This window comes from Heterodontus francisci, chromosome 6, assembly GCF_036365525.1.
Source record: "Heterodontus francisci isolate sHetFra1 chromosome 6, sHetFra1.hap1, whole genome shotgun sequence".
Lineage (NCBI taxonomy): Eukaryota > Metazoa > Chordata > Chondrichthyes > Heterodontiformes > Heterodontidae > Heterodontus > Heterodontus francisci.
This window is the reverse complement of record NC_090376.1, coordinates 144,112,062-144,124,594: the sequence shown is the minus strand read 5'-3', so window position 1 is coordinate 144,124,594 and position 12,533 is coordinate 144,112,062.

Sequence of the window (12,533 nt, the reverse complement as noted above, 5' to 3'; positions counted from 1 at the left end):
GCAAAACAGTTGAAGTGGCCAGCAGAGGGCTGGATCCTGCTACTGCAAAGCAAATTAACAGGAAAATCCCATGAGGTTTATTCCCCCTATTGTCCGACAAACGTTCATCAAACTATGAGATGACCAAAAATGCTATCCTGAGCACATATGATCTGATAATGCAAAAAACCGAACTCTGAAAAAACGACCTAAACTAACCTACATGGAGTTTGAAAGGGTTAAGCAACTCACTTTTGACCAATGGATACAGTGCTTAAGATAGAGCCCACCTATGAATACCTCAGAGAGGTGATCCTCCTCGAGGAGTTCAAAAACTCACTTTTCCTTTCCAAAAAAACCCACATGATGGAACAAAAAGTTCCAAGAGCCAGGCAGGCAGCAACCCTGGCTTATGATTATGAGCTTGTCCACAAGCCCTTACTCCTAGTCACCTCCAAAAACCTGAAAAGGATAGAAGGTGGGAGGGTGATAGGAGGATGAACAGCCATGAGTGTGAAAAGAAAGCTGGAAACACAGGGGGTCCTCCTCAGGCCTAAAAGGAGGGTAATGAGAACAGGAGAGATACCCAAAAATACCTCTCTAAGGTATTCATAGGTGGGCTCTATCTTAAGCACTGTATCCATTGGTCAAAAGTGAGTTGCTTAACCCTTTCAAACTCCATGTAGGTTAGTTTAGGTCGTTTTTTCAGAGTTCGGTTTCCATTGCAACAAGGCAGGTCATCTTCTAACTGACTGATGGAAGTTACAGGGAAAGCCCATAGGATTAGTCAGGGTACACCTGCAAGAAAAATGGCCCTGATGGAAAGCACGGCAGACCAGGCTGTGGCTGTAACTGTGGCAGTAAGTTTCTGTAAATGTAAAGCAAGTGCGGGAGAACTTAAAATCCCTGAAAGTTACCAGGATTTTGTGTCTAAAGGAAGCGTGACCCCCATACCCCTCAAGTGAGGCAAGTAAACCCCTAGTTATACTTAGGGATACAGGGCTGCCCAACCCCTTCTGCTGGGAAAAGGCATGATTTTCCCCCAGAGAGCATGAAGTGTCAAAGTATTATCGGGGAAGATATATGCCCATATCTTTATATCGGGTGCACCTGGTGTGCAACCTTACTTCAGAACGGGTAACCGTGGGGATTGTCCCTTCTTTACCTGTGAACGGGGTCGACCTACTCCTTGGTAATGACCTGGCAGGGGATGATGATGGTAGCTTTCCCAGTGGTTTTAGAGAGGCCGAAAGAGGTCAGGGAGACAGAACAGTTACAGGAGAAGGTCCCTGGCATTTTCCCTGACTATGTGCTAACCCGGTTCATGGCCAAACAAGCTCCGTCAGAGGAGGCTGAACTGGAACTGGAGACGGATGACCCTACTGTCTGGTTATCTGAAACCTTCTTCAGGAATTTAGAGGAACCAAAGGGAGTGTTAAGCGGGCTTCCTTGGTTGAGGCTCAGCAAGCTGACCCAGTGTTAAAAAGGTTAGCACAGACTGCCCAAACTGAAGCTGAAGCAGAGGGAGTTCCAGAGTGTTACTATGTGAAGGATGAGGTGCTGATGACGAAGTAGAGACCTCCTCAGAGACCTGTGGATGATGTACTCACCAGGTAATGATGCTGCCAAAGTACCATAGGGAAATATTGAGGATTGCTCACGAAATTCCAATGGCTAGACATGTCGGTATCTGAAAAATCCAAGCTCGCATAAGACAACATTTTTACTTGCCAAAACTCCACAAGGATGTGGTAGAGGTCTGTAAAGTTTGCCACATGTGCCAGGTTGTGTGGAACCCCTAACCTACAATAAAGCCTGCACCCCTATTTCCCATAACAGTTTTGGTGAACCATTTAGCAGAGTGCTTGTGGATTGTCTGGGGCTCCTGCAGAAAACAAAAAGAGGCTACCAGTATCTTCTCACCATTATGGATGTGCCCCCCGGATTTCCAGAGGCAATCCCACTAAGAACTATCTCTGCCAAAGTAGTAGTGGAGTGGCTAACTCAATTCTTCACCCGATATGGACTTCCTGCTGAGATCCAGTCAGATCAGGGCACAAATTTCATGTCTGGTAATTTTCAAAAGGTCATGGGTAATCTGGCCATATCCCAGCTAAAGTCCTTAGCCTACCACTCACTGTCACAAGGGGCTTTGGAATGGTACCACCAGACTCTAAAGACAATGATCAGGACATACTTCTACGAATACCCCCACGACTGGAGCAAAGGGCTGGGACTGCTCCTGTTTGCCACCAAGGACTCACCCAATGAGTCTACTGGCTTTTGTCCCTTTGAATTAATTTATGGACACAAGATCTTCTCAAACTAATCAAGGAGAGGTTTTTAGGACACAGGGACGATCCTTCCATGTTAGATCACATCTCCATGTGCGGTGGCTCAGGAACATCTAGAAATCTCCCAGACAACAATGAAAAGGCAGGCAGATAAACATGCCAAGACCAGAATATTTCAGCCCGGAGACCATGTATTAGTGCTACTAACAATACAGGGTGAACCACTGAAAGCCCGGTTCAGTGGCCCATACAGAGTAGTCAAGAGAATTAGCCAAATAAATTACCCAAGACCGTAGGAAAAAGCAAAGGCTGTGCTACATCAATATGTTAAAACGGTATCACAGCCGGAAGGGAACCAACAAGTGCAGGTCTGTCAGACAGTCAGGAAAGAGGCAGGTGAAAGGAACAGTGAGGATAAGTTAGTGGGAGGCCTGGAGGAATCCCAAATTGAACTCCCTACCATCCAGTTAGTTAACACTGAAATGTTAGGGCAATTTATTTTATTTATTTAGAGATACAGCACTGAAACAGGCCCTTCGGCCACCGAGCCTGTGCCGACCAACAACCACCCATTTATACTAATCCTACAGTAATCTCATATTCCCTACCACCTACCTACACTAGGGGCAATTTATAATGGCCAACTTACCTATCAACCTGCAAGTCTTTGGCTGTGGGAGGAAACCGGAGTACCCGGCGAAAACCCACGCGGTCACAGGGAGAACTTGCAAACTCCGCACAGGCAGTACCCAGAATCGAACACAGGTCTCTGGAGCTGTGAGGCTGCGGTGCTAACTACTGTGCCACTGTGCTGCCCTACTGTATTAGATACTGTATTAGATACTGTATTCTCCGATTTAAAAACAGAACAGACAGGAGACCTAACAAGACTGCTTACAGCATTTAAAGAGATCTACAGGGGCAAACCAGGGTGTACGACCCTAGCCCTACATGATGTGGATATTGGAGTGACCCCTCCCATAAAGCAAAATCCCTATTGCCTATATCCCAGGAAAGTGACCCAGGTTTGGGAGGAAATGCAGTACATGATGGAACTCAAGCTGATTGAGCGCAGTCAGAGCAGTTGGAGTTCCCCATTTGCAGTCTTGCCCAAGCCCGATGGCTCAACAATGCTCCTGCATTGATTACAGGAAGGTTAATGCAGTGACCAGAGCTGACTCCTACCCAATTCCCCGTCTGGAAAACGATATCGATTGAATAGGAAACGCCACCTACAGAACAAAAATAGACTTGCTAAAAGGGTACTAACCGGTTCCCTTAACCATCTGAGCTAAAGAGATCTCGGCTTCTGTCACCCCAAATAGCTTATTCCAGTGCCGGGTGATGCCCTTTGGATTAAGAAATGCCCCAGCCATCTTCCAAAGGCTGAGAAACCAGGTAGTAGCTGGCCTGCCCAACAGTGTAGTGTACCTGGATGATCTGTTAGTGCACAGTGACACCTGACGGCACCACCTAGGCCAATTAAAATCCCTCTTCCAAAGGTTGCAATCGTTTGACCTAGTGGTAAATCTTGCAAAAAGCAAATTCTCTAAAGCTCAGGTAACCTACCTAGGGCATATTGTTGGTCAAGTGTGGGTGCTGCCCAGAGCAATAAAGGTACAGGCATTGATGAATTTTCCCGTCCCCACGACCAAATAATGTGATTTTTGGGGATGTGTAGGTTTTACCACAAGCTCGTCCCAAATTTCAGCACTATAGCCGCCCCATTGATAGACTTGTTACTGAAAAGAGGCTGAAAGCCATCTTAACCAACGAACAAGTGCTAGCAGCTCCAAACTTCATCAAACCATTTAAAGGAGCAAAACGACCTAGGGGTAGGTGCCGTCCTGCTCCAAGATGAAGAATCAGACATTGAGAGACCAGTTGGGTATTTCTCGAAGAAATGAAACAAATATTTTTAAAAAAAGAAACTCTGGGACTGTTACTGGCTCTCAAGCACTTTGAAGTATATGTCCGAAATGGATATAGAGAGACCATAGCTCATACTGACCACAATCCTTTGACATTTGTGGAGAAATTCAAAACCCAGAGTGCAAGGCTATTTTAATGGAGTCTGCTTTTGCAACCTTACCACACAAAGATTACTCACATTGCAGGGAAAAACAATGTGATAGATGATGCTTTGTACAGAGTCTAACTCAGCACAGAAACATCCCGGATGGAAACTATACCAGAGCACAGTTATGGCAATGTGAGATTGATAAGTGAGTGTTTGAGGATGAATGTGTGTGTACAGTTTCTTGTTTTTTTATTTACAACCTTATAATGAAATGCAACTGTCGTCACATTTCATTTTGCGTGGTGTCGAGGTGTCACAAAAATGTGCTAGGTTGAATGATGATTTTTTAATCCACAAGCTGGAGACCTGAATATTAAACTAGTGGAGATGAATCTTTCAAATCTTGTAAGCTTCAAACTCTGCCTACTGACCTTGAGCACTGAGGCATATTACCCACTGCAGACTGCAGTGTTCCGGGGTTTAATTGATTTGTATTTGATTGTGTTAGTCTGTTCACTGACCAATGCGTACTGTTATAAATGACTGAAGCCTGACAGGGGAGCTACTGAGAGTAACAACGTTTCCGGAAAGAATAGACAGAGACCCCTTGAAGATGATCAGCCTCCTTGCAGTCTCCCGGAGAACCATCGAATCAGCTAACCACATCACCAAACAGGAAGCCTCAGGACCACCAAAAGAAAGTCACATGACCACCGAATTCAGCCTGAAGCCAGTCAAATCACCAACTTCCACAGACCTCCACCAATCTCCCTTTTATTTCTCTGTACTCTAATTGGACTAATCTATCCTTCCCCACTCTGTAACCTACTTGTGTCTGTGTGTGTGCGTGTGAAAGTTGGAGTGTATTTTATTATTTTCACTTAGATGGTTTAAGTACAATAAAGTTAACCTCTTTCTTTGTTAAACTCGAGAAAACTTGTCCAATTGGCTCTTGTTATGATCACGGCATGTAAACAGTTAAACACTCACTGAATTGGTATGTATATCCACTTAAAAAATACATAATTCTGTTGTGGTCAAACAAGGAGAGGAAAAAGAGGGGAGCCCTTTGACCCCTCCTCACCTGATCATAACACCATCCTTTCTCCCCTGGGCCAGTGGCACATCACTCTTGCCTTTCAGCTCAGGTATGCCTTGAACTCCGTTATTTATCTGATGGTATGTGGAATCCAGTTGAAATCTTGCAATTCAGAGTTTGCAAAACTGCCATCTGGGTCTACATGAAGTCATTAGTGCATCCTGATATCAACTTTCATAGAGGAAGCTAGACTCTCAGTGGAAGATTTTATCTTCAAAAGGGCCTGCAACATTACTCCACAAATGCTTGAGCTGGACTCCTCCATTCTCTGTGCCATTGTGGAAAGTGCGCCTGGCAGGACTGCCAGGACCTCACACAGTTGCTGCTGACCCTCTATCATTGTCTTTTTTATTGATGGATCCAACCCTGGGCTCAGTATCTCTGTCCAGCTGAGCAGAGCTTGAGGGCAGGATTTTCCCTCTGGTGGTAGGAAACAGAGGTCGGGACTGTTTCCAGGTCCTGAATCTGCCCCGGCGGTAAAACGTATCTGATCCCGAGGGGTGAGGGGGAGCTCCTCTGCAGGGCAGTCTGCCACTGCTCCTGCACCCAGGCAGACAGGGAGGGCCTATAGGCCTGCCTGGAGCACTGGCCTACCAGTTGGCCTCTTTTAATAGGCCTCAATAGGTTTTTAATGAGCCGTGTCAGATAGCCGCCGTGTATGGGCGTGTAGACCTGCTGCTCCCTTCATCCTGCCTCCGCAAAATTGGCCCTGGGGTGGGAAGGAGCTGGGGAACTGGTATGCCAGCTGGCGGGGTTATCTTTAGCTCCAGCCCACCTTGGTTCCCAGCTCTGGCAGGGAATCAATATCCTGCTCTTGGAGAGGAATGTTCTCCCACACAGACTCTCCACAGTTGTCCTACCAGCGCTCTCTGCATGTGCTCACTTGTGAAGTGTGGGTCACTGAAAATATCCCGTCAGATTTTTCAAGAGGATGGACAAATGTGCTTTTATCTGCACTGGTGCCTGACACACGTGCGGCTGAATTTTCAGGTCCCGACAGGGGTGGGAACGGAAGTAGGCGAGGCACGAAAATACTGGCACCGGCCAGAGTGCCAGTTTCCCAGTGCCAGCCAGTTTCACCAGCCTTCCAATGCCACCCAATTTCTTAAGAAGGCCTATTAACATTGTTAAAGAAGTCATTGCCAGCTCATTACAGGGCAGGTTCTGACTTTCACTGGGGCATATGTGCTGCACACGCTGTTTGGAGCAGATCAATTGAATAGAGGTCACACAACCAGTGATGGCCGCCCCAACAAGTCAGGTGGACGCCATGAAATCGTGAAAGGCGCAGAAGGGCTCAACCGTTGGGGGTCACCGCAGGTTGTAGGGAGAATGATCAGTAAGCGGTCGTGCAGTGCAAGGTTTGCCATCCCTTCTGGCATTGCAGAAGCATAAGAGGCGTCGGCAAGGCTGCCAAACACAATAGGGATTCTACCTGAGGAAAAGGAAGACTGCAGCTGGCATTGAGGGCACGACTCTCAGATTTTAGGCCCAGTGATGATGAGGAGCAACGCCCTCTACAGGAAGACCAGAGTCCCGGGCATCAGGAAGGCAGAAGAGAGGGGCAAGGGGCAGGAAGGAGATGGAGGCCATACCCTCACCATAGGATCTACCGCCGAAGAAGTCGCTACCTTAAGATGGCCGAAAATGAGTGCCACAGGAGACTATGACTCTCATTGCAGATGGTCACGGACATCTGTGCCCTCGTCGCCAAAGACCTTGCACCTCACAGCACTGGTTGTCATGACTTGCCAGTAGCCTTCAAAGCCACTGTAGCCTTGAACTTCTTTGCTTCTGGCTCCTTCCAAGAATCAGCTGCAAACCTTAGTGACATCGCGCAAACAGTTGCACACCACTGCATCTCGCAGGTCACTGAAGCCCTATTTTCCACAGTTGGACTGTTCATTCAGTTCCAGACAGAAGTGGCCTCACAGGCACAGAAGGCAGCGGGTTTTGTCTCCATCGCCGGATTCCCCCAGATGCAGGGCATCATCGACTGCACCCATGTGGCCATCAAGGCACCAACTGACAGGCCAGTCAGATTCATCAACAGGAAGGGTTTCCACTCATTCAATACTCAGCTGGTCTGTGAACACAACAAGAGCTTCCTCCATGCGCTCGCTTTCCTGGCAGCTGCCATGACTCCTTCATCCTCCGCCAGTCCAGGCAGCCACAGCTCTTCACTTCGCCCCCCCAAACTTTATGGATGGATTCTAGGGGACAAGGGATATCGCTTGAAGGGATGGCTACTGACCCCTCTACAACAGCCCCAGACAGAGGCACAGAGGCAATACAACTGAAGCCATCTGCTCACAAGAACCACCATTAAGCAGACCATCAGGCTTCTGAAAATGCAGTTCCAGTGACTGGACCAGTTGGGTGGCACCTTGCAATATACAGCTGCAAGGGTCTTTCTCATTGTGGTGGTCTGCTGTGCCCTCCATAACGTGGCCCTCCAGAGAGGTGTGGACCTTGAAGACAGAGAGGCCCCGGAAGAACAGGGTTCATCAGTGAAAGAGGAAGAGGAAGAGGAGGCTGAGGGGGAAGATGCAGAACACATCTGGCTGCACAGGGAGGTGGCCAGGCCTGGGTTGTGGCTAGAGGGTTTCATTTGGCTGCCACTGGCATGAGGGATCATCTGAATCAGGCACATTTGAGTGAACCCACCCCCCAATCCAGGAGGAACGGTATGGTATGGAAATCACATGAGCTGCCTGTGCTAATACTTCCATTGAAAATGCAGTTTGGGAACATGTAAACTCTTACCACCAATGAAGGATACACATTTACCAAGAGATTTCACTGTCAATGTTGACATAACCTTGCTCTCCTTTACCACTTCAAACCTTTTGTTTTGTCCCGCCATTAATAAAAGGAACCTTACACGTCTGGCTTCAAGTGTCAATATTTACATGGTACTCATAAAGGAAAACAGTGCACATTTACAGGTAGAAGACACCCCAGTGACCCACTCAGTACTCTGCACAACATGGTGGCTTCTGCGCTCACCCACTTCTACGCGGTGCTCCCCTTGTGGCCTCAGAGGAGGTAGCGGAAGCCTGCTCACTTGTCTCTGCATGTGGCTGACGCCCTCATTGTGGAGGTGCCCCCTGAGCACCTTCAGAAGCTGCAGCACCAGCATAATTGCGAGGGCAACCTCCGCCATCAGGCCCTGCTGCACAGATGCTCCCTCTGTCAAAGGGGCCAAGGAGGCTGAAGATGATGATGCCGACCCATGAGGGGTGGCACCCTCATCCTCCTTGGTGACATCCCTTAGCTGGCCATTCGGATGGCTGGAGAGGAGCACCAGCTGGGGCACAACTGCCATTGCCTCTAGACATTCCCTGTGCCATCAGCGCTACTGACCAGTCCACACTAGATAGTGTGGCACTCATCCTGTGTATGGCTTAATGCTGCCATATATGGCTTTCCATAAGGTTGGCCGCTCTATCAATGGAAGGGTTCATGTGCTCAAAGCCCTGAGCGACTGTGGCACACATGAGCTGGATGGATTCCTCCATTCTCAGCCCATTACTCTGCACTGCCTCAGGGAACTCCAACATGTAGGAGCACATCTGTAGAACCTCCTTTCCAGTGACTCCTGAGACCTTGCAGCTTGGCCAGCTGAGCAGGGCTGTATTTGTCCTCCCTCCTCTGAAGGGGACTTCCCACAGTTGCCTCTGCTTCTGACACCTCCTCCTGCACACTAGCGCTGTGCTCATCACCCAATGCCACCCTATCTAACCCCACACGAGCACCCACCGAGATGACTGTATCTGCACTGGTGGAGGCTCCGCTTGTACGGGGTGACGGTGCTTCTTCTGAGCTCTGCTGCTGTTGCAATTGGTCTGGTGATGGTGAGGGGTGGGCTCCTTGCTTCGATGTCTGCAACTGTGAGAGACACAAGAAGAAATCATGAGAACTAGCCTTGGAGAGCAGAAGGCTTTGCATGTGCTGAGGCTTCCCAATGCAACTCAGTGGTCGGACAGGGTGGAGTGTTGGGTTGCCCCTTAATGAACACATTGCCCTCTTTATTTACCATCTCCACCATGGATGCCCATTTCACCATGCCCGACTGCAACCCTGGCAATGTCCATCACTCCCTCCTCCATGGCTATAATCAAAGGTAGGGGATCCTTCCACCAGTCTGATCCCTCTCTCAGTCATTATGAGACGGTTTCACCTGCAAGGACAAGAAAAGAGTGAGATAAGCCACTGCTATTGTCCATGGCCAATGCCAACTGCACCTATTCATCAGAACCTTCATGTATACGTGTTTGCCGGTCTTCCGTAACACTATGGCTCCAAGCCATTTTGGTGCGTGTGTAAGTGCTATTCCTGCCATACCCAGGAGGAGCATGCACCCTGAAGCTCCTCAGATTGTGTATCTGCTGGAGGGTGAATATCCAGAGGCCTGTCCTGAGGTTTGGGGGTTGCACTCACCTTGCCAGTGCGAATCAGATCATTAAACCTCTTCTGAAACTGGATCCAATTTCTGTGGACCACACTCCTTCTGCTGACTGTGTCAGCTATCTCCTTGCAGGCCTGCTTAGTCTGGGTGGGTGGCCTCCTCCGGCCACCCGCCAGGAAGAGGACTTCCTTCCTCTCCCTTATAGTCTCCAGGAGGACCTTCAGGTCTGCAAGAGAGATTCGAGGGGCTGCCCTACCCTGGGTTCCAGGCCTCTGGCTCTCCTGACCGCATTCCAAGTTCCTCACAATAAACTATCTTCTAAGCTGAAGTTAGAGCACTCGAGCTGCAACCACAGTAATGGCTGTTGTGGTCTGTTTAAATCAGGCCCGCAGTTGAACAGTCTTGCCTCCGTTCCCGCCCCCATGGTTGCTAACTGGCTGCCAAACCCATGCCAAGTAAGGGGGCGCCCCTCTGAAACTCGGGGCCGATGACTGTTTCTTCCACAGGGGCATGTGAGGTACCTGGAATTGATCCTGACTTCCGTTTCCCGTCCCCGGAAGAAAAATCCTCCCCGTGGTGTCCTGTGATAGGTGTGCCCTCAGCGGGAATGAGCTACTCTGAGGAGTCCTCATTATCTCGGGGTAGGGGATCATTTTCTTTCCATGATTCCCCTGGAGAAGAAAAAAGGATAGATATGATTTATTCCTAGTAATATGCAAATGTTGAAATGCACATGATTGTGATTATATTTGATAAAATGCTGCAGTGAACTCAAGATGACTTTGTCTTGTCGGGGGATATAGGTCTAAGAGATTAATTATGTCAGCTTGCAACAAAACACTGCCAATCTCTCTATCTCTGATGCCGAGAGAGGCAGGTATGCCACGAATCCCCAAGTAACCTTGTCATCAGGTAAACCTCCACAATCTTTGGGATCTGCCTCCAGTTCTTGCCACTGCCATCATATTTTGTGCTCTCGGCAGTTTGCTCGTGCTATTGGGGAGTGTTTAAACTAACTTGACAGGAGGATGGGAACCAGGAGGGAACATTAGAGAGGAAAAACATGGTGCACAAAAAAATTGGGAGAGATAGATAGCACTACGGTAAGGAATAGTATGGTATTAGGTGGGATTAAAGTGAGAGGAAATGCCATAAGGTCTAAATTAGGTTTACAGTGCATGTATGTGAACTCACAGAGTGTGGTAAATAGGGTTGGTGAGCTGGAGGTGCAGGAAGACATGTGGGAATTGTGATAACGTAGACTTGGCTCAAAAAGGGCAGGACTGGGTACAGAATATTCTTGGATACAAGGGGCTGAATTTTATGAGCCCTCTGGCGTCGGGGGTCATGGTGGAAGGGCCCAGAAAATTCTTCTGGGAGAGACCCACCACAACCTCTGACGCCAAGAAAGCCCTGCCACATTTTATCAGCGGCTGCTCAGCAGTGGAGCCTTCATTTCAATATTAAAATTAAGTTGATTTGCATCTTTTTAACTCACCTCGTCCCGGCGGCTGTCCCACACCGATATTCTGGCCACTGGCCGGATCTCCCGCGCCTTCGGAACTCCATTCGTAGTTTCAAGGCGTGACTCTGGTGGGGAGGGGGGAGGAGTGAAATTATCAGGGCGGGAGGGTGGGCGAGGGGTGAAAACACGTTTTTTTGGTTGTGGGGATGGTGGAAAGGGGTTGAAGGGCAAAATTAATGAGGTTGCGGGATGGTGGAAGTTCGCGTTGGCAATGAAGTTTATTTAGGGTTGGTGTCCCTAAAACAAACATGGCGGGGGGATGGTGGGTGGAGGAGAGGGGCATTGAAAGGGCCTCCAACTTTTATGTAAATTTTTAAATCACAGTCACAGTAATATCCCTTTAAAAATTCGATTGTCACTAAAGGGCTTGAAGCCCTTTTGAAATGGTGCATGGTGACGGCAGACGCTGTTGCCAGGGATGGAGTGGCCGCCCCGCTACATCATCAGGGGTGGCCGCTCCGCCCCCGACATTTAAATGAGCCTCTGTGGAAAATATCGCGGGGGCCCAGCGATGGTGCAGCCACACCTGAGGACTGCTGAGATGAGAGCGTGCTGCTGCAATTTGCGGCGTGCTCATAAAATTCAGCCCAAGGTGTTCAGGAAAGAAAAGAGGAGGGATAGCAGTACTGATTAAGGATAATATTATAGTGCTGGAGAGAGAGAGGATTTACTCGAGTGGTCAAGGACAGAATCTATTTGGTTCGAGCTAAGAAATAATAGAGGTACCATTTCAGTCCTGTGTGTATTCTATAGACAATCAACTAGTGGCAAAGATATAGAGGAACACATTTGCAAGGAAATTACAAAGTGACACAAAAACTATACAGTAGCTATAATGGGGGACTTTAATTATCCCAATATAGACTGGGATAGTAATAATATAAAGGGCAGAGAGACTAAGAGTTTCTGAAGTGTGCTCAGGAGAATTTTCAAAATTAGTATGTTTCCTGTCCAACAAGGAAGGAGACATTGCTGGATCTGGTTCTGGGGAAGGAGGTGGGTCAAGTGGATCAGTGTCAGTAAGAGAACATTTCAAGGACAAGTGATCATAGTAACATAAGGTTTACGTTAGCTACAGAAAAGGACAAAAAGCAATCAAGAGTACAAATAATTAACTAGGGAAGGGCCTATTTAATTGGGGTGAGAACAGATCTGGCCCGGGTAAATTGGAATCAAAGATTGTCAGGCAAAACTGTAACAGAGCA